We start from the raw sequence: 24,229 nt of genomic DNA on the forward strand, positions 1-24,229 counted from the left end.
CTCTTGTGAGGATAGCCACATCCGGCATACTTGGCAAATGATCAAGGTAGGTAATCTCCCTTGAATGAAATGACATGTGGGACTCGTACACTCTTGGTCTAACGGGAGGTGGAGCATGCTCCCTCGTCAAATCAGGTTCATCATTATCGTCCTCATCATCATCACCCTCATCAGGGAAGGGTGTGTCATCTCCAAACTCATCAGCATTGTTGTCATAATCACTATTCTCTTCCTCACTTTGCGCATCTGCCAGATCCCGATTAAATATGTCGTCTTTGGGCAATTGAGTAAGGACAGGACCTTCAAGTTGCTCGTTTTCACTGCACAACCAATAAAGTAATGAGTTTCTCAAATTGATCCAAACTTTACATATAAACTTTATTACTTCACTTACAAATCATAGTGTGTTGATATCCCATGATGCACATTATCCTGCTGCTGATGACTCCCGGATGGACCACCATAATCCAACACACCAAAACTAGGCATATTCCAACTGGCCATTGTTTCATAACTTGTAAAATTCATATTTGGCCGGTACCCCCTGGGGAACATATGACTGTTAATACAAATTCAGTACATAAAAATAAACATCGTAACACAGAGAAAAATTAAAGTTTACCACTCGGCTTGCGGATTATGTAAACTTGGGGAGAAATTATTCCCTCACTCCTCATTCGCCCGTGGAGATAAGTTTAGATTAGACCAAACTCTTTCACCCGGAATCTGTTCGGCTAAAACTGCTCCAAAATAACCACTCGATGATTTAGGGATATCCCTACTTTGCGGGACCTCATTATTGCGAGCGTCTCAGCATTGACGTACATTTCCAGCATTTTTATCACAAGATATTTCTGGTGCTCATCCAGAGTCCTCAAAAAATCTCTCAAAGTTTCATCGTCTTCGATGTTAAACTCAGCATAACAAGCAACCCCTTGCGGAGTAACAGAATACGGATATCTTTCGGTTACTTTAATATTCACTGAACGTTTGCTCACACTCATTGTTTTTTACATACCAACGATACCAATATATCGTACTCCATTGTAAGTGACAACTTAATATGACACTGTGGAGAACAACTATAGCGTACTGAGTTATTCTCCACCACAACCTCACCCATCCCTCCCTCCCTCCCCCCTCCCCAAATATAATGAAACCCTAATTTTTCGCTCTTCAGACATTATGAAAAAATGCAAAATAACTTAACGAACAAATATTTCAAAAGATTTTAAGGATCCTGAATGGATTTTTACAAATCCTGAAACTCTTTAAATAAGGAAAAAACCCAGCTTGGGGGTACAATTATTTGATGTATAACGTCTTAAATATGCGGGTTATATCCCTATGAATTATTGGTGTGTCAGTTACGTCCAGAGGAATTATTGGTGGGCCCAACTTTTATGTATAGCGTGGTTATTTACCGCGCTATACCTTAACGGACAAACGTGCCGTTAAGGTATAGCGCGGTGAATAACTGCGCTATACATACTATGATGCCCAATTTGTTTCCACCTATTTTGGTTCTTTGAGTCCAAAAGAACCACACTTTATTTCCGGACTCAATTACTCAGAGTATGACATATAGCTAAATTAGTCAGCTTTGAGAAAATCAGTCTAACTTTATTTTTGTCGTGATTTACAGACGCGACATATAGTCACACTTCTACTTCTATTATTTTTTCATTTGAAATTTTGAATAATATAAAGCCTTACTTTGACCCACATTTATATAATATTTTGGTCAATCTTTAAAATATTCGTATTAATTTGTCTAAACTATGTATTTAAGTTAAAGATTCTTCTATATCGGTGTAGTTATTAGTCATTGGTCAGCATCACCAGTGGAGGATGAAATAGGGTAATCAATTTGTTAAAAATACCATTACTTAAAGGGTAAAATATTAATTTGGAGAGAAAAAGAAAAAAAATCGAAAGGATAAAACTTCATTATTTTCAGTTTGCTTCACGTTGTAGCCAACATTTTTGTGTCTTTTTTGGTCTTCTGAAGCGTAAAGAAGTGGGGTTAAAGAAGTCGTTAAGGAGGCTTATAAATACTCCTTGACAGCAAAATCTTGGAGAACTATAGATTATGTTAGTCAATTGAACACTTCTAAGTTGTGACTGAGATGGCCAAAAGGTCACAATTCCGAGTGAAAATGATATAATATAGCCACTTTTAAGTATGGTGTTTAATATATATATATATATATATTTATAGTTTATAATAAATTTAAAAATTAGTCAGTTCGTTCAAACTTCAAGACACGACTTCCTGAAGTTTAAACCTCAAGGTTCAAACTTCAAGACAACGTGTCCTAAAGTTCGAATATTTGTGTCCAAAAATTAGAATTTTATGTTCTGAACTTTAAATTAGTAGTTCAGATATTCATGACACTTACTCCTAAATTTTAAATTAGCAGTTCGAAATTCTAGACTCTAAGTCCTGAATTTCAAATTAGTAGCTCAAAAATTTAGAATACTTAATCCTAAAATTTGGATGAATTGATAAATTATAGATATATTTTAAATAACAAACTTAAAAGGGCTGCTCTGTGTACTTCGCCCTCATTCCAATAATAGTGTCACGAGTACAAATTCTAAAATTTTCCTGGTCACCCATTTTATTTTATTTTTTCTTACTATTCTCTTATTGTTAATTATGTATCGGTAAAAAATGGACCTAATATGTGGCACACTCGATAGATAACATATGGCAAATATAGCCTAATCAGCTTCAGGTCAAACCGAAAGGTCAGCTAAGGAAATACATCACGAGTTGTTGAATAGGAATCAAGTGGTGTTATTCCGGAGGTAACCATCGAGTACTCGGAAAGTCTTTAACTCCGACAAGAAAATAAGCAAATCATCCATTACGGAATTAACTATCATTTTCGAAATTAACTCATCAATTACGGAATTAACCCAGCAGTTATAGGAGTAACTCAGCAGTTATGAAATAAACTAGTCCTATAAATAGGTACACTTTATCACAATTATAATCATTTAATTTTCTTAGTTCTCTATAATACTACACATTGTAATTCATAACAACTTGCTCCCGGACTTGCTATAGTTCGGCTCTCATCCTATCAAAGATCATCCAATAAGAATTATTTTTTCTCTGCTTTATTTTTATTAAATTATATGTGGTTCATCATCCTATCACATATCATTCAATAAGAATTATTTTTTCTCTGTTTTATTTTTATAAATTATATGTCATTGAATTCATTTTTAATTTTTCTATCACATTGTATTAATAAAAATATATATCTTTAGGATCGAATCGGTTGCTTGTGACCTATCATACAATTTAATTGCTTAAGCTGTTAACAACAATTTTTAGGTTAAACAATTTAAGTGACAGAAAAAGAAAAAGAAAAAAAAAACCACTCCTTGAACTCGTTTGTATTCCCCTTAGACCAATCAAAGTAAAACTGGAAAACTAGACTCGTTCGGTGTTAGAAAGTGTTAAATAAATTGGTCGCAAATGCAAGTATTTATCCAATCTAAATTGATAATCAGATTGAAATGTTGCCATTTTCAACAAGTAAATGGAAGTGTGCAAAGTTAGGCAACTTACTTCTACCTCGGCAAGAAAGAGGATTCTTGTTTAGTCCTGCTAGGACAAGAATTCCCCACTACAACATAGTACACATTCATCAAAACTACTAGTACATACTAGATTAACACAATTCTGAATTTTGTTTTTTGTTCTTCTTCTCATTTAATTTATATACGCTTATAGTGTAAAGAACTTTTATATTATTAGTCTATTTTATTTTGTTGAAGCAAGTAACCTAACATATTTTCTAGGTTACTAATTCCATTTATGAATAATTACTTATAATTATCTCTCAGGTGATTTGATATTATAAAATTTTATTTAAGCAATTAAAAAGACAAAGAAGGGTGATATAAATGCAAGAATTGAACAGAACCAAACATCCCCTGCCCTACTCAATGCCCATTTAATGCAAAAGTATTTAATAGCTTCAGATTTATCTCCCTTTTTCAGTCTTTCTTTCACATTTCCTTCACTTCTTTAATATTCTCAACTTCCTTTCTTGGTGAGTAGTTGGCTAATTTAATGCTTACTTCTTTAATGCAACAAACATATTGTCTTCTTCTACCTGTTATTTTCCCTTATTTTAAGTTAATTCCTTAGCTCAAACACCTAGTCTTCCATTCTTCAACATTTCCTCAATCCTTTGAATTGTTTTCCTCAACTTGATTCATTCCACCCGTAGAATTATTTTGCTTTTGTAAATATGATGGAAAAGGAAAATCAAAGTCAAAATCAAGGATGGATATTGTTGAAGTTGTAGTCGGATGAATACACGAGATATTGGTGCGGTTCAATAAGAAAGCAGTATTCGAGAAATTTTGACTCTACTTTTTGATTGAGCCGTGCCAATATCACGTGTAGCAAAATCTTAATTTAAAGTCCATATATGTATATGTATTTAATTCTCCATCACCATCAAGTAGCTAGTGAAGGAGTACTACTACAAAGTTGCCAATTGCAGTAATCTTTTCTACTGGTAAAATAAGATGATCTTGTTGCTTCAACTATTTTGTTTTCTCATTTGTGTCCTCTCTCTGTCTGTCTGAAATTTTTTGGCTTCCTATTTTAGATTTAATAATGATTTTTTTCGTTGGTTCTTGTTCTAATTATATTATTCCTTATTAAGAGGTTAAAGGTTGACCAATTATTTTGAAGGATTCTGGTAACGATAATGTTCGGGCCAGCTGTGCACACATCAACTATTACACCACTGCACTTATATGCTATCTCTCATCGTCATCGAGACATGTATTGATTAATTTTGACTATCTAAATTTAGACATATGAGAAAGAAATCATCTAGTTTCTGCACGATCACAACTATTATAGTCATTGGAAACCAAATGTTGGTTTGATAGTTAAAGAGCAAAGCTGCCTCTCTCATTTGGCCTAAGCTTGTCAGTGAGACAATGAGTAGCTTCCAAGCTAGTTGTTTATCTTTTCTTCCCTTAATTTATCACATTCCAATATGCATTGGGTTTTTATAAGCAATTTTTGTCTTATTTTGCCCAAACCAAAGTACCAAATCTAAAAGCATGCAAGTGCAGCCAAATTATGGTCCAAAGACGAAACGAAAATAAAAAATAAAAAAAGCACAAACAGACTAGCTCTTTGCTGCTTGTACTTCTATGTATTAACTCTTATCTTATGGTTTATCTTGACTGAGTCATAGGATATTATCTTCTTTATCTCTTATTACTTATTGGTACAGTTTGAATACGTTTTCTCATAATTTGGAGCATCTTTAGGAGTAGATATTAGATCTTATTATACAGGAGCTTCTGTAGCAGATAGTTAACTTTACTTTAGCTCTAGTTTATTGTAATTTATGTATTTAAGGCTTGTTATCAGATTCAATACAATCATCCTTTGACCTCCTTATCACCTGAACTTTATACTATGTAGTGGCATACGCAAGATTTTGCACAAGTTAGCACCTAGCAATATCGGTCTATTATCACAATTCAACTTGTATGTTAGTTCCAGTTTGGGATTGTAGAGGTTCTAAGGTTTAATTTTAGTTCCAAATTAATGTCTACTTTGTATTATCTTAAGATATATGTATTGTTTTTATCAAAGATTATTTATATATATATATATATATATATATATACGTGAATTAGAAGGGAAGCCTTGGATTAACGGTAAAATTGTGTCTGTGTGACCTATAGGTCACGGGTTCGCGCCGTGGAAACAGCCACTAATGCTTGCATTAGCTTAGGCTGTCTACGTCACACCCCTTGGGGTGCGACCCTTCTCCGGACCCTGCGTGAATGCAAAATGTCTTGTGCACTGTTGGGACCAAACACACTCACGCAAGTATACGTGGTCGTCAAGTAATAGAGTAGTGAATATAGTATCGTTCCCACGAGGACTTATGATTAACTTTTGACTAATTCAAACTCAAATAACTTATCAATTCAATCGATTCCTTATAAAATAGATAATTGTCTAATTTACTACCTAAAGACTATCAAGTAATGGAATACCAGAAATCAACACAACACTTAAATAGTTTTAAATAACAATCAATGGGAGATAATATTCCAGGATCACGGGTTATTTAACAATCATGTTGCATTCTTGGCTTAAAATAACTAATTGATTTATCTGGATTGTTGGTTCACAGGGTTTATATTACTCATAAGAGTCTGTCGAGCCCTTACTAGCCTATTCAAGCTAACTTAATACCTATATGTCTATGGAATTAAACTTAACAAGAACGCATGTACAATTCCTGTATTGCAACCGAGCAAGGCAATTAGGTATATGTCTATCCCAATTGCGAATCCTTTCCCCTATGCCCGGGTTTAAGAACTTGCTCTATTTAATTCTATATGCAATCTAGAGTTCCCACTTTCGAGTTCAACTCTAGATTCGTAGATAGTATTTCACTGTTAGCTACTTAGCAAAATAATTGAAAACAGAATTAAATAAACAACCCAATATGATAAAATCAATTTCGTCAATTTACACTTCAAACATCAACATTCATGTATACCCATGACCCTAGAACAATAGGGTTCTTAGCCACTCATATTCAGGCAATCATAAAAAATTCACAAGAGTGCATAAGAATCAATAAAAGAAAGAGAGAATAAGAACTCAAGACGAATTCTGTGGTTTTAGAACTTTGTTGTGGCTTCTCCCCCCTCTCCAATATGTTAGCTGACCTAAAGGAGGCGTTTTTGGCTTATATATTACGTACAAAAGTCGTGGGCCAAAGCTCTCCTATTCCTAGTCCAAATCGACTTCAATGATTGATGCTAAGGTGGATGTGACGCATCCACCTCGTCCTCTATTTCAGCTTTGCCTGCGAGGGTGGATGTGACGCATCCACCTCGCCCTCTATTTCTCAGTTTTGCATGCGAGGGTGGATGCGACGCATCCACCCTTTGTTCCTCCATTTATGCTTTGCCCAGGTGCGGATGCTTAGGCGGATGCTATGTGCCGACTTCACTGCTAAGGGTGCACGAAATCTGATCTTTTTCTAGATTGGATGAGACGCATCCAATCTCTCTTCCTCTACCTAGAGCACCTTTTCTTCATATTTTTTCCACTCCAAACACCCTAATTCACCACACACAACTCAATTAGTCATAAAACCAATAATTAAACCATGTTGGGCATTTTAAAGATCAAATAACATCAAGAAGCGGTTAAAACATGGGTAAAATAACATCAACAAATATCGAAATATGCCAAACATCACTACCCCACACTTAAACCTTTGTTCGTCCTCGAACAAACCATCCTATAGTAGACGAAACAAAATTAAGCTCTTATCATTCAAAGCACACTGCACCTATGACCATGGTTATTTGCAACAATTAGGCTCTAGACTATGCATCACATACACTTCCCTTTACTTATGCCCTTCTTTAAACATATTCGAACAAAGACAACATGCTCACAACAACCCTAACCTCAAAAACCGACTCAATGTCACTATGCACTCATGGCTTGAACACCCAACATCATAGAGAAGTCTAATAACGTTACCTATCCCTTGTGAAATCATGTTCCCTCACAACAAGAACAAGTGAGCTAGTTCAATCCACACATTCAGATTTCATGATCAAATATATTTTAATGACTCACATATATCAAAGAAAATCGCTCACTCTCACAAAGAAGTCACATGCATGAAATTGGTACCATAGGCTTGCCCTTAATGTAAATCTCTACTAATGTAAGCTCGCTCGATCTAAAATCAATTAGGACTTTTTCATGGTTGTAATGTGGGCTAAGGGACGGGTAGGATATATTTTTGGAATAGTGACTCAACCTCCTAAGCACTTTAACACATCACTAAATAACTTAAGTGCAAATTCTTCAACACCACTTCAATCTCACAAATAATATCACCCCCAATAATATTTCCTCTTTCTTTAAGCACTACTTTAATTCATACACACTAGCAAGAATAAAACAACAATTTATTCATCTATATTTATTCCAAAAAAAAAAATTCTTTTTTTTTCCTTTCAATTTCCGCTAGTGGTGTATTATTTTACAAAATAAGTGCACCCTTGTTTCTTTCATTGGTTCCACTCAAAAGTCACCCCACACTTAGTCCTTTCTTACTTCTTTTAGCGCTCATCTAACAATTAAAGTGCTTTAAGAGGTAAAAGGATCAAAACAATGTCAATTAAGAATAAAAAGGGTATAGGCTTGTAATGTGGGTACCAAATAAAAGTCAATAGGCTCAAAATGGTTAACTAGGAATAAATTTTATTTATGATAAGCAATAAGCTCAAAAAGATCAAAGAAAGCCTAAAATCATTTTTCAAACCAAGCATCACCTAAAATTTTGCTTCAACTCACATACCGGGCAAGTTCTAGACACAAGTACAAACATGGACTACACAAAAATCGCACCACATATGGCACACGACTCACTAAGGACGACCTCATTCCGACTCTCAAACAATGCAAGTATTCACGGAGCAACGAGATATTAAGCATTAAGCGCAAAGTGAACATAAGTCATGTAAATGAGACATAGGTGTCACAAACATGCTGTCCAATATATAAAGGCTTCATGATCAATTTCAAAACATAGGAAAGGCACTACATATGCCAAAGCCTGAATATGCTACTATCAAACAAGTCAAGAGCCCCCTAGGAATCTCATATTTCTTCCTTCATTTATTTTCTAACTCTAATCTATTCTAAAAGAAAAAATTTACTACCCGGTTCAAAATACATCCCATGAAAAAGAACCGATGCACAAAGAAAAAACCACAGGAGATTATTACTACCTACAAAAAAAAAATCTAATTACTCAAGGCTACTACTCAATTTTTTTTTAAAAATCAACTTAATACTTTCAAGAATCAACTGAGAGTTACTCCATATAGATGAATTTACTGCTATTACATGCCATTAATCCAATGAATGTTACAGCCTCCCAACAGTCAAATTGTAACAGTTTAGTACATTCATCCATACAAAAAATATGAATAATCCCCACCCCACACTTAGAACTGTGCGTTGTCCCCAATGCACACAAAGAATGTAAAGTAGGGTGAGAAGAAACTCCCTCAAGTCAAGGTGGAAGTCTCATCCGCAGTCTGTGGAAGAGCATCTGCATCCATGGCATTCATCAGGACCCCCTCCGGCCTTGTAACATCATCCTCACGCATAGGGAGAGCTGTCATTGTCCTATCATCACCAACTGGAGCTGATTCTGTAGCAGGTGGTACAACGACCTCAGTAGGCCTGTTGTGTGGATCCTCAGGGACTATAGGAGGAACAAGAGTGGATGGTCCGGCAATGGACGATGCAATCAGCTGTGAGATGTCTATATCTGCACGTTGAACCAGAGCTCTGAGGAGTAATGATATCTCCCTCATCATCGTTGCCTGCTCAGCCTGGACTCGGCTTAGATCCGCATGAGTCTGACTCAACTCATCCCTGGTGGCACTCAACTCGACACGAGTCGCTATCAACTCAACCCTGTTCTCTTGCATATCTTCTTGCATCTGCTCAAATAATTGTTGAATGGTGAGCTTAGAAGACCTTCCCTTGTTCGGCTCTAGAACATGAGTGACATCGTATGGTCCTGGAGCTTTAGCCTCAATGTCATCATTCTCCTTGTCCCATAGTACTCCCATCTCTGTCAAGAAAGCCGATAGGGTATTTGCAAAGAATAGCCTCCACTTGTAATTCATCCTGGTGCGCTGCATTTGATCATGCATGATGGCTCCTAAGTTGAGCGGTATCCCCTCCAATAAAGCATACAATACTAGTGCGCGGTGACGAGGGATATCAGTTTTGTGTTGGCATGACATCAGGCAGTTGCATATGAAATTTAGAGCCACACGTGCTAACGCACTCATGAATTCCTTGGCTATAGAATGGTACTCCATACTCCCATGCTTCCAATCTGCATCCTTCCTGAGGGCAAATAACAGACTTAATGTGTGCATAATCTGGTGTTTTGCATATGGAGTCAAACCTATCTTTTAGTGTGTGTGGCACCCCTAAGAAATTATTCAGAGCTTCAGCTGACATATTAATATCTACCCCTCTTACGCTCATAATGTTGCCCCTGGCGTGATGCCAATTGGCGTAAAGCTCTCTAATAATAGTGAGGTTAGCTTTGCCGTGACCCTTCAAGATGGGTCCCCATTGTTGCACCTCGCGAATTGATTTTAGAAACTCTGGGTACTTTTTCTTAAGTGTTCCGATGTTGATCAGCTTTTCTGGAATGTACTTCTTTGAACCCAGTATCTTATTATAGGCTCGGAATGCCTTCTCATTAACAAAGTTCTTCTCCCAAGCAACTCGGTCTATGGGTTCACCCTCATCGACATGTAATAGGTCATTATCCGAATCGGATTCGGACTCAGATTCTGCAGTAATCTTCTCCTTTCCCTTATCAGTCGGATCACTCTTTTTTGGAGGCTTTTCTCTGGTATATCACCGGCTCTCTTATCTCTATCCCTTTGCTTGGTGGATTTAATGATGTTTTTTGTAATACCCTTCTACACTGTCCTCCTGACTAACGGTTCCTCTTCTTCTTGATCTGAATCATCACTTAACTGCCTAGGCTGCAGTTCTTTTTCCTTCTCCGTCCGCTTCCTTTTTTTCTGTGGATTTGGGGCACCTGCTGCCTTTCCGGTAGGCTTTTTGGGCGGTTTCTTGTTATTATCTTTGTCTTGTTGCTTGGACGATTTGCTCGTTGCTGCCATTTTACGAACCTAAGTACCTGCAATGCAAATAAATCAACAATTAGTGTATAAAACAGTGAAGTTCAGCTCTAAAGCAGTTGCAATAGCTTGCACTTCCAATTATTCACAGAGTCATGCCATTCAATACTTCATGAAACTATAGTTCATGGCTTTCAGCAGGGATGTGATAACTCTCTTCAAATTTTACAAATAAGCATTGCGCTATATAGATATCATTATGCCCAACATGAGGTTTATCCGAGTGACGCTCACTAACCACGTTCAATTTCACATAGCACCTCACTCGACCCCACACTTATTCTCACGACATATCATTACGCATAGCGCTCACACAATGTAAATCGAGTAGCACTTTATAATTCAAGATGTCTAGAATGTGCCGGATGTTCAATTCATTTAGACAATATATCATAGGCTCAAAACATTGCTGTACACAATCAACACAAACGACCTCACACTTATTCACAAGCATATACCAATGTTGCTCGGTTACTCAGACTTCACCGGTGCCTAAATTTACCTCATGGTCAATTCGTCGAACATGTGGTATGCAAAAGTTGTGCCTAGTTCATTCTATCAGTTAGGTAATGCGACTACCCTCCCAAAATTAATGAGATGAAGGGAATTATAGTTTATCATCTCGCAACTATTACAACTAACAATAACGACAGCCCTAAACCTCAGGCTTTTTCAGTGCCTCTCTTAATCACATGCGTGATATTTGAAATAGGCAAAACCTAACTTGTTGCTACCATTGAGAGAGGGAAGAGAGGAGAATTAGGAGAGAAGAAAAAAGAAAGACGAAGAAGATGATGTGTACCTATCGCGTTTGGATGCGTCGCAATTGGGATTAAAGAAAGAACGAGGAAGACGAGCTTTTTTATGTTAGGGTGTCGTGTTTGTTTTTATGTTTAAATTTTGTTTTTGGCCTAAGATGTGTTAAAATATAGCACTTACCTGTGCGTGCGAGCTTGGACGCGACGCATCCCCTCTGCTTTCTCCAAAAATTGGTTGGACGTGACACAGACGCGATAGACAGACTTCACTGCCTTGAGCAATTGGTCCGTCAATTATTTTCATGCTGAGGGGGATGCGACGCATCCGCCTCCTTTTCCCATACCTGTATCCCCTTTTTTGGACGCGACGCGTCCTAAGTGACTTCTCTGAATTATTTTTTTGGACGCTGCTGTGGACGCGATGGGCAGACTTCACTGCCTTGAGCAATTAGTCCATCAATGTTTTCATGCTGAGGGGGATGCGACGCATCCCCTCTGCTTTCCCATATCTAAAAGCCGATTTTTTTTATTTTTTTATTTTATATACATACAAGATCTAATTCCTACAAAACAATGAACTAACTAACTTGGGTGGCCTCCCAAGAAGCGCCAGATTTAACGTCGCGGCACGACGTAACACGTTCTTCATGCCTCCACTAAATCCATCGAGGTCTTGTGACGTGCAATGTCACCACCCCAATAGTGTTTTACTCTCTGGCCATTTACCAAGAATGTCGCATTGGAACCTGTATCACGCAATTCTACCGCACCATGAGGTTTCACACTAACCACTTCAAACGGACCCGACCATCGAGATTTAAGCTTTCCTGGAAAAAGCTTTAGCCTTGAATTAAACAAGAGAACTTCTTGACCTGGCTCAAACTCACGATGTTGGATGTGCTTATCATGACACCTTTTGGTCTTTTCTTTATACAATTTGGCATTTTCATACGCATGCAATCGAAACTCATCAAGCTCGTTGAGTTGTAGCAATCTCTTCTCACCGGCCAAGTCCATCTCCATATTTAGCTTTTTAATCGCCCAATATGCTTTGTGTTCAAGCTCGACGGGCAAATGGCATGCCTTCCCATAAACCAACCTGTACAGAGAAGTACCTATGGGGGTCTTGTATGCAGTGCGATACACCCATAATACGTCATCTAGCTTCCCAGCCCAGTCCTTTCTATTCCCACTTACTATTTTTTCCAAAATCTGCTTTACCTCTCTGTTGGAAACTTCTACTTGACCACTCATTTGGGGATGATAGGCAGTGGAAACCTTGTGCTTAACTCCATATTTTGAAAGAATATTGTTCAGCAATTTGTTACAAAAGTGAGTTCCCCCGTCGCTTATCAACACTCTTGGAGTCCCAAAACGTGTGAAGATGTGCTTCTTTACAAAGCTTACCACTACCTTTGCGTCATTAGTAGGAAGAGCAATGGCCTCTACCCACTTAGAAACATAGTCGACCGCCACCAAGATGTACCTGTGCCCATTAGAATATAGGAATGGTCCCATGAAATCAATCCCCCAAACATCAAAAAGCTCTACTGCCAGAATATTTTGCAAGGGCATCTCGTGTTTCCTCGTGATAGTTCCAGTTCTTTGGCATCTATCACAATTTTTAACAAAGGCATGTGCATCCTTAAACAATTTTGCCCAATAGAAACCTGATTGTAGCACTTTTTGGGCGGTTCTATCCCCGCCGTGATGACTTCTATATGGCGAAGCATGGCAGTCATGCAGTATAGCGTTCATCTCTTCCTTAGGAACACACCTTCTCACCAACTGATCTGCGCACTGCCTATATAAGAATGGCTCATCCCACATGTAGAGCCTTGCATCATGTAAGAATCTTCTTCTATTGTCAGGTGTCAATTCTAGTGGTGTCACCCCACTTGCAATAAAATTCACATAATCTGCATACCATGGGGCTTCACCTGAGGTGACTGCTAATAATTGCTCATCAGGAAATGTTTCTTTGATTGACCCTCCTTCAGCTACATGGTTCCGACTTTCTAATCTGGAAAAATGATCAACCACTTGATTTTCTGTCCCTTTTCGATTTCGGATCTCTAAGTCAAATTCTTGCAAGAGGAGGACCCAACGAATCAGCCTCGACTTGGCGTCTTTCTTTTCAAACAAGAATCTGATAGCTGAATGATCTGTGTAGACGATAACTTTGGTTCCCACTAGATAGGATCTGAAATTGTCAAACACCCACACCACTGCAAGCAACTCCTTTTCAGTAAGTGTATAATTCATCTGAGCTGGATTCATAGTTTTGCTCGCATAATAAATGGAGTGAAAGATTTTATCCCTCATTTGCCCCAAAACCGCTCCGATTGCTATGTCACTTGCATCGCACATCAACTCAAATGGTTGTGCCCAATCTGGGCCAATGATAATTGGTGCAGCCACCAATCTTCCCTTCAGCTCCTCAAATGCTTTCAGACATGCATTATCAAACTTGAAGGTGACATCTTTCTCTATAAGCCTGCACAAAGGAGAAGAAATTTTCGAAAAATCTTTAATGAAACGGCGATAAAAACCTGCATGACCCAAGAAACTGCGAATGCCTTTGACGGATGTCGGTGGGGGCAATTTCTCAATCGTCTCCACCTTTTCTTTATCCACCTGTAGACCATCTTTTGACACCTTGTGCCCCAAAACTATACCTTCACGTACCATAAAATGGCACTTTTCCCAGTTTAACACCAAGTTCGTCTCTTCACACCTAGCAAGCACTTTATCAAGGTTCATCAAACAATTATCAAAAGAACATCCAAACACAGAAAAATCATCCATGAATACTTCTACAAATCTTTCAACCATGTCAGTAAAAATAGCCATCATACACCTTTGAAAAGTCATAGGTGCATTACAAAGACCGAAGGGCATTCTCTTGAACGCATACGTGCCATAAGGACATGTAAATGTAGTTTTCTCTTTGTCCTCTAGGCTATAGCAATCTGATTATATCCTGAATAACCGTCCAGGAAACAGTAGTATTCCTGGCCAGTTAACCTATCAAGCATTTGGTCAATAAAGGGAAGGGAAAGTGGTCTTTCCGGGTGGCATTGTTCAATTTTCTATAATCTATGCAAATTCTCCATCCAGTGACAGTTCTTGTAGGAATTAAGTCATTATTTTCATTAACTACTACAATCATCCCCCCTTTCTTTGGCACACATTGAACGGGGCTTACCCATTTACTATCAGAGATTGGAAATACAATACCTGCATCAAGCCACTTAATCACTTCTTTTCTTACCACTTCTTTCATGATTGGATTTAGTCGGCGTTGGTGCTCTACACTTGGCTTGTGTCCGTCCTCCATGAGGATTTTGTGCATGCAAAAAGCTGGACTAATGCCTTTAACGTCAGACATTGTCCACCCAATTGCTCGCTTGTGCTCACGTAGCACCCTTAATAGCTTTTCTTCCTGCAATTTTGACAAGTGAGAAGAAACAATAACAGGTAAAGTGTCAGAACTACCCAAATAATCATATTGAAGGTGAGGGGGTAGGGGTTTAAGCTCCAATTTTGGAGCTTCTTCAATTGACGGCTTTGGAGGGGGGCCACTTGGCCTATTCAGGGACTCAAACGGGTGTATTCCTTGCATGTAAGCACATGATGCATCTAGGATATGCATCATTTTTTCAACCTCATCATCAATCATCAAGCTATCAAACAACATGATTGCTTTTTCTAGAGATTCCTCTAGATATACACTTGTGTCGAGAAGTTGCGCATCAACCTCCACAACAGATATCATAGAGAGCTCCTCATAGTGGCGGGGAGGTTGGATTGCTTTGTAGACATTGAAGACTGCTTCCTCGTTGTCCACCCTCATACTCATTTTCCCTTCTCTCACTTTAATTATTGCATCACCAGTAGCCAAGAGAGGTCATCCCAATATGATTGGAACTTGCTCATCAGCCTCAAAATCTAGAATAATAAAGTCAGCTGGGAAGATAAATTTCCCAATTTACAAAAGCACATCTTCAATCACTCCTTCGGGGTAGGCTATGGACCTATCAGCTAATTGCAACATCACTGTGGTTGGTCTCGGAGCTCCCAGACCCAATTGCTTAAACAACGACAAGGGCATCAGATTTATGCTTGCACCCAAATCACAAAGAGCATGACCCACATCAATATTACCGATTCGAACTGGAATGGTGAAGCTGCCAGGATCCTTAAGCTTTTGGGGAAGCTTGTTTTGGACCCTTGATGTGCACTCCTCAGTAAGCGCAACTATCTCGAACTCAGTCAATTTCCTCTTGTGAGCCACTATATCTTTAATGTACCTAGCATACTTTAGAATTTCACGAAGTACATCTACTAATGGAATATTTAATTGAACCTGACTCAACATAGAGAGAAATTTGTTGAACATGCGATCGTCATTCTTTTTCTGCAATTTCTGGGGGAAAGGTGGTGGTGGCCTTATAGACTTCATTCGCTCTGAACTTGCATTATTTTCCTTTGACTCGTGTATTGCCTTAGGTGTCAGCTCCCCCTCAGGTATAGGTTTTTCCTTTCTCTTATTTGGCACTTCCTCGAGTTCCCTCCCGTTTCTAAGTGTAACTGCATTAACTTGAGGGTTCTTCTCTGTATCACTGGGAAGAGAGCCTGCAGGTCTAGTATTTTGATTTGCTGCTAACTGCCCCATTTGCCTCTCAAGATTTCTGAAATCGGTCATGAGCTGTTGATTGTCTAGCAACAACTTTTTCAGCAAGTCATTCGTACTCTCTTCTATTTGTTGGGGTGGCTTCTGAGGCTGATTAAAATTTCCTTGAGGCCTATACTGATTCTGATTCTGTTGATTTCCGCCCCATGAGAAGTTAGGATGATTCCTCCAATTTGGATTGTAAGTGTTCCCATATTGTGCATGTTGATTCATAGGGCCTATGTTTTGTTGCCCCACATATTATATAGATTCAGGATTCGTGGGGCACATGTCACTCATATGACTGTCACCACATATTTCACAATAAATAGACATCTGTTGTACATGTTGCATTTGTTGTGTTGTCATTCGGTTCATCTGATTTGCCAGCTTTGCAATATCTGCTCTCATGGCTGAGAAGTCATCAAGCTCAATCAACCCGACTGACTTCTGTTTAATTGCTCTTCTTGCATCCCCATCTCCTTGCCTGGCCATGCAACTACCCCCACAAGCTGAGGCAAGATTCATCTTTGATGCTTCATCTAACCCATCAACAAAAGTATGACCAAATACCTCATCAGTCTGACAATGATGCGGGCAGTCTCTGAGTAGCTTCTTGTATCTTTCCCAAGCTTGACGAAGTGTCTCGCCATCCCGTTGTTGGAACCCAAGAATTTGGCTTCTCAGCGATTTTGTCTTCTTAGTAGGGAAAAACTTGATTAGAAATTTCCTTGCTAAATCATCCCAAGTGTGGATTGAGTTTGCGGGCTCCTTTTGCAACCATTCCTTAGCTTCCCCCAACAGTGAAAAGGGAAATAGTGTCAGCCTGACATAGTCCTTGGAAACGTTCGGATAATTGTAAGTGTCCGTAATTTCCAAGAAAATCTGAATGTGCCTATGCGGGTCCTCATGAGATAGACCCACATATTGTCATGTGAACTGAATCAGTTGTACCATGTACTGTTTGAGTTCAAAATGCCCAGTGATATCAGGCTTCACAATAGCCTGAGTCATATTCGCAAGATTGGGCCTTGCGGGTTCAATCACCGGACGCTCTTCATTACCTGCCATCTCTATTGGTTGTGGTTGAACTACGATGTCCAACTCTCTTTCTATTCTCGTTCTAGCTTCGACTTCCTTTCTTACTCTATGAAGTGTTCGTTCAATTTCGGGATCAAAAGGAAGTAGGTTATTTGCACTTCTACTCCTCCGCATTCAAGAGAAGAGCCTGTGAATACAAACAAGGCAAACTGAAAATTAAAACTTGAACAAATAAGTAATAACAGCTTAACTCGGTCAAGTAGCTAATTTCTAGGTCCCCGGCAACGGCGCCGGAACCCTGTGTTGGGACCAAACACACTCACGCAAGTATACGTGGTCGTCAAGTAATAGAGTAGTGAATAGAGTATCGTTCCCACGAGGACTTATGATTAACTTTTGACTAATTCAAACTCAAATAGCTTATCAATTCAATCGATTCCTTATAAAATAGATAATTGTCTAATTTACTACCTAAAGACTATCAAGTAATGGAATACCAGAAATCAACACAGCACTTAAATAGTTTTAAATAACAATCAATGGGAGATAATATTCTAGGGTCACGGGTTATTTAACAATCATGTTGCATTCTTAGCTTAAAATAACTAATTAATTTATCTGGATTGTTGGTTCACATGGTTAATATTACTCATAAGAGTCTGTCGAGCCCTTACTAGCCTATTCAAGCTAACTTAATACATATATGTCTATGGAATTAAACTTAACAAGAACGCATGTACAATTCCTGTATTGCAACCGAGCAAGGGAATTAAATATATGTCTATCCCAATTGCGAATCCTTTCCCCTATGCCCGAGTTTAAGAACTTGCTCTATTTAATTCTATATGCAATCTAGAGTTCCCACTTTCGAGTTCAACTCTAGATTCGTAGATAGTATTTCACTGTTAGCTACTCAGCAAAATAATTGAAAAAAGAATTAAATAAACAATCCAATATGATAAAATCAATTTCGTCAATTTACACTTCAAACATCAACATTCATGTATACCCATGACCCTAAAACAATAGGGTTCTTAGCCACTCATATTCAGGCAATCATCAAAAATTCACAAGAGTACATAAGAATCAATAAAAGAAAGAGAGAATAGGAACTCAAGACGAATTCTGTGGGTTTAGAACTTTGTTGTGGCTTCTCCCCCCTCTCCAATATGTTAGCTGACCTAAAGGAGACGTTTTTGGCTTATATATTGCGTACAAAAGTCGTGGGCCAAAGCTCTCCTATTCCTAGTCCAAATCGGCTTCAGTGATTGATGCTAAGGTGGATGCGACGCATCCACCTCGTCCTCCATTTCAGCTTTGTCTGCGAGGGTGGATGCGACGCATCCACCTCGCCCTCTATTTCTCAGTTTTGCATGCGAGGGTGGATGCGACGCATCCACCCTTTGTTCCTCCATTTATGCTTTGCCCAGGTGCGGATGCTTAGGCGGATGCTATGAGCCGACTTCACTGCTAAGGGTACACGAAATCTGATCTTTTTCTAGATTGGATGCGACGCATCCAATCTCTCTTCCTCTACCTAGAGCACATTTTCTTCATATTTTTTCCACTCCAAACACCCTAATTCACCACACACAACTCAATTAGTCATAAAACCAATAATTAAACCATGTTGGGTATTTTAAAGATCAAATAACATCAAGAAGCAGTTAAAATATTGGTAAAGTAACATCAACACATATCGAAATATGCCAAACATCATGCACCGACTGCCCATATACATTCGTGAATTTCTTTGATGAAGCGATGTCAAATGACACCCTTGTATAAGAATGTTTATGACCTTTGTGCTTTAGTATATTGTATGCACTCTTTAGTTTAGATTACAAAGTATCTGAAGTCTAAAACACTAAAATCATGTAAATATAAGGACAAGAATATTACGTATTTGCGGATTTTCTTCAATTCAGCCTTCTGTTTGATAGCTAAGTTTAAAATCCAACTACAAATGTGACGTCTGAAACTGGGATAACCTAAAGAATTATAAGCTGCTCTTTGTCTTGTAGCTATTCTTGACACTCTGTTTAATTTTTTTCTTTTTTAATTTTCAAGTTTTTCTAAATTTAGCTTCTAAGGACTTCATTGTTTTCACAGACAGATTTAGAGGAGATGTTTAGCTTTACTATTAAGGAGTTTCTAATTAATTTCAAAATATTGAAGTACTATGGAGTGACCAGTGATTCTCCAAGGTGCCATTCAATAAGTTTGTTGAGTAGTTGATTTTTGGTAATATTTAGATATGCTATTCATCACTATAAACTTAGTTGTTCGCTGGTGTTTACACTAAACCATACACCTAATGCGGTCCCTGACTTCTCAAAATCCAACTGCTGGAATTTTGTATTTTCTTCATGTGCAGGATAATTTGTCCATCAAACATTTCATAATTCTTTTTCCCAGTGGGCGGATCTATCTTATGAGGTAGGTGTACCACTCTACCCGCTCGCTTCGCTAAAATTCTTACTATATATAGTGCCATTGGTTCAGCCAGGGAAAGCTTTCCTTGGCCTCATGAATGCAAGTTCGAGCTCCTTTGATTTTTTTATTTTTTTTTTCTACTTATTAAGATTTTCTTTATTTTCAGTTGAGCCATATGGCCTCACCTCTTTTCCTTCTTTTTCGGTTTTTTTCCTCTTTTTATTACTTGCTAAGTCTCTCTTCTTCATTTTTTTAACTTACGGTCCTCATTTTATTTCTATCATTATACTTTTATTTTCTATAGGTAATTTGAATTGATTTTAATTAGCACATAATTTCTTTTTTTTTAATGAAACGATATTAATTTATATATTGGAATATAATTTGAGCAATATCTTCTATTGGGTTTTGAAAAAAAATTAAATGACTTGATTGATAGTCGTTTTGAGTCGAATAGCATATGTTGAATGTTGAAGGTTTTTCTTTGAAAATAATTGTCATATAACTCAACAATTAAGATGGAAAAATAAACAAAAAACAATACAAGTAAATTAATATAGTCAAACAAAGAATATATAGTGTAGTTAAGGTACTCTTTAATCAAATATTTATAGTGGAGGCGCCTTTTCATGAATGTTATTTTTGTTTTGTAATTTTATTTAGAATGTGTTTAAATTAAGCGTTAAAAATTTGAACTAAAATCGAACTTATTTGCTTTGGGAATGAAAGGCCTATTCAAATTAACCAAAAACTAACCGACTTGACCCATTATTTCTAATTTGTCTTTGTAGCTACTAACATGTATACTGTATGCATAACATGGTGGCACCCGCAACCTTCGAATCCTGAATCTGCCTCTGCTTTTCCCTGCAGTATTTCTTTTCGATTATGCTAACTTTACTTTTCCTGAGTCGACGGTCTATTGAAAATAACTTCTCTACCTTCACAAGGTAGAGATAAAGACCGCGTACAATACTACCTCTCCAAATCCTACTTGTAGGATTATACTGGGTCTGTTATTGTTGTAACTTTTTTAGAATGCTGTTGACTATGCAAAGGCAAGAAACCCCTCCAAAAATATGGTGAAAAGAGAAAGAGCTTTATCCTTCTCAAGCTCTTCAAAAGGTTTCAAATGAAGCAAACCTTTTATATATATACTAGTCTCTCGACACGCTGCGTTGCACGTGTATGCCGAATCATATAATAAACAGTTTTGACTAAACAATTATGGTTGAAAAATAAATTATAAACTCTTTGAATGACTAACGTGGATCGTCATTAGACGACTTATTTGTTGAGGTCAAAATAATTAGATATCGTTTGAATCTACAAAAATGAACGATCAAACTTTGATTAGATACATGTTACTCCTTCCGTCCCAATTGGCTTGTGTATTTAGATTATCAAATAAGCTAATTTTGACATTGAACTAAAACATAGAATCATTAAGTTATTTGAAACAAATATATATATTAAGCAATTGCGTAAAAAGTACTATAAGATATAATAATTAGTATCAATTTAAAACTTTTAAAGGCATATATAAAAATTATGGTCAAAGAAAAAATCTTTTGACTCTTAAAATTCAAACACCGCCATGTAAGTTGGGATAGAGAAAATATTTTTCTTTTACTTATCTAAATATTACGCCTTACTAACATGTAATAAAATGTTTCTGACTTAATACTTCCTTGTATATCCTATTGTATGTTCCTTTTATCTGTTCCAATTGATGTCTCATGACCAAGACATCGAGTAAAAAGTATTAGTGTTCGTACCTTGATTGGCCTTTTGTTTAGATTGAACAATAATTAACCTGCTTCATATTATAGAGTTATTAACATCAATAATAGATATTTAAATTTATGAAAATAATAAATCATTTAGATGAACATATAATAGACGGCGTTATCTATAGCGTGAATTGCATTGACATCCTTTTCAATCGAATAATTGTCTATACATATAAATAAGATAACTTAGAAAAGAAGAATTATGGATCAAAATGATGAAAACATATGTATATTAAATTTTGAATGTTATATATTAAGAAAAATGGAGTACTAAAGTTGGTATTTAGATTGAAACACCATCGACAATACGTTTTCGTCAAACACAACATTAAAAATTAAATTAGCTCATACTTTATTTCATTGTAGAAAAAAAATCACTAATCTTTTTCGACTTTAATATTTTTAGTTATTGTACTTTAATTTTTTCTCTTTTTTTTTCCTTCGTATCTTTGCAAGGTTATCATCATCCTCAAATGTATTTCAAGAGCAATTAAACTCCTTCAATTTTACCTTTTCTTATCAATCTCGACAAGAAAAGTTATTTTTTCTTTATCTTTATTCAATATCAACTAAGTTAATGCTTAGATTCTTCCTTTTGAAACATTAATAAAATATAATCTATATGTTAGAAGTTAATTTATTTTTTATAAAAAAAAAAGTTATTCAATTTGTCTTCCTTTGATAAAAATAATTTCAAACTATACTAAACTAAAAATTTAAATAAATAATGTTCTGACCTTCTTAGAGTTTGATCGAATCTAGTTTTTGACATAGCAATCTAACAAATATTATGCAGCATAAAAAGTATAGCACTCGTCATTCTTCACCATAAACTTCACGCCTTAAGAAATATAAAAACATGCAAACAGACAAATTAATAACTACATTATGAAAACATGTTGACAGACAAATTAATAACTCTCTTTTTTTCCCCCATGAAAAAAGAAGAAAAAGATTCATCGTATCTCATCTTCAATATTCTACGGTAGTAGTAGTAGTAGTAACCTCACCAAAATTTCTTCATCATATTTGTTTTCCCTTGGTTTAGCACAGTATTCTGCGCATTGGATCTAGGTTATTTTTCTCAGAAAATACATAAGCTAATTTCCAGCACGTATGCATTTCAGCAAGGACGTACTCCTGGGAAGCTGTTTGTGTCCAAAAAGAGAGAATCGAAGTAAAATATTTGAAGACAAGATATTCTCAGAGTAAGACTACAATAATTCAACAACGAAAGGTAGAAAATTTATTAGATGATGAAAAGAATATTAATTATCTCTGGAAGATCCCTACTTTGGTGTCTGTCTACGTTTCATTTAACATTCCAAAAGGTGGCTTTTGAAGTTCGGTTCTTGAAACGGTGGTTATTGTTCCAAACGGTGGAACATTCTCCTAAAACTGTTCCAACAGGTGATTTTTCCAATTATAAATAGATAACACCATTTAATTATTTATTAAGATATTTAGATTAATTATTTAAAAGGGTATTATGATAATTTAACTTTTTACTTTAGGATTCTCACTTTTATAATAATATAGATATATGCTTTAGTTAAAGACTTAATCACCATGTTTTCATTTTGACAAATGTAACATATATAACATGTAGTGAAAGAATAGGAGCCTTAGAGCAACGGTCAAGTTGTCTCCGTGTGATCTATAGGTTACGGGTTCGAGTCGTGAAATCAGCCACCGATACTTGCATTAGGATAGAATGCCTACATCACACTCCCTTGGGGTACGATCATTCCCCAAATGCGAGATGCTTTTGTGTATCGGGTTGCCCTTTAATAACATGCCGTGAATATTGCTATCAAGCATTAGTTGAGATGTCACTTAATACTTGCTTATTTCTAAATGGATCACTTACCTACATACTTTGAGTGAAGTACCAGCATTGTCATTCACTAATTTCTTGTTTCACTAATCATATTTAATAATCAGAGGCGGATCCAAGATTTAAACTCTATGGGTTCAACTTTTAAAAAATTTAGCATTGAACCTATTATATTTTTAAAGTTATGGGTCTATCTCTACTATTTTTGTAATTTTAATAATGTTTTACGTATAAATTCTTACTCCGCGTCGAAAGTTATGGGTTCAGTTGAACCCGCGGAGTATATGCTACATCCACCCCTGATATTTATCCGCTTTGGCAACAGAGATAGACAGTGAAAGCTTAGAAAAAGATGTCATAGGAATGACTACCAATATTAGCAAAGCAATTTTACTATATCAGAGCTGTCCAAGCTGAGAGATGATACCTTTGGAAACCATAAACACTATTCTATTAGTATGAGTTTAGCTGTTTGTTCTTTTTTTGGGATAACCTCGTGTCCGGATCAGCTTGTGCGCACCTTGACCAATTCTATGAGTTACTTGCTATCTCCCACCAGCACTTTGACTTATTCCACGGGTTACCTGCTAACTCCCACCAACACCTTGACTAATTCCATAGGTTACCTGCTATATCTCACCAGCACCTTGACTAATTTCACAGGTTACCTGCTATCACCCACCAGCATAACTACTGGATAACTCTGTTCACCAAAGACTTGGACATATAGGAAGAAATCACCTAGTGTTTTTGCCTAGGCTGGGATTTGAACCCGAGACGTCATGGTTCCCAACTACTTTATCGACCACTAGGCCTCGCCATTACATGCATTATGAGTTAACTTAAACTGATAAAATGAATTTTTGGAGCACCCTAACAATTCATTCCAGTTGCATTGTTG

This window comes from Nicotiana tomentosiformis, chromosome 6, assembly GCF_000390325.3.
Source record: "Nicotiana tomentosiformis chromosome 6, ASM39032v3, whole genome shotgun sequence".
Lineage (NCBI taxonomy): Eukaryota > Viridiplantae > Streptophyta > Magnoliopsida > Solanales > Solanaceae > Nicotiana > Nicotiana tomentosiformis.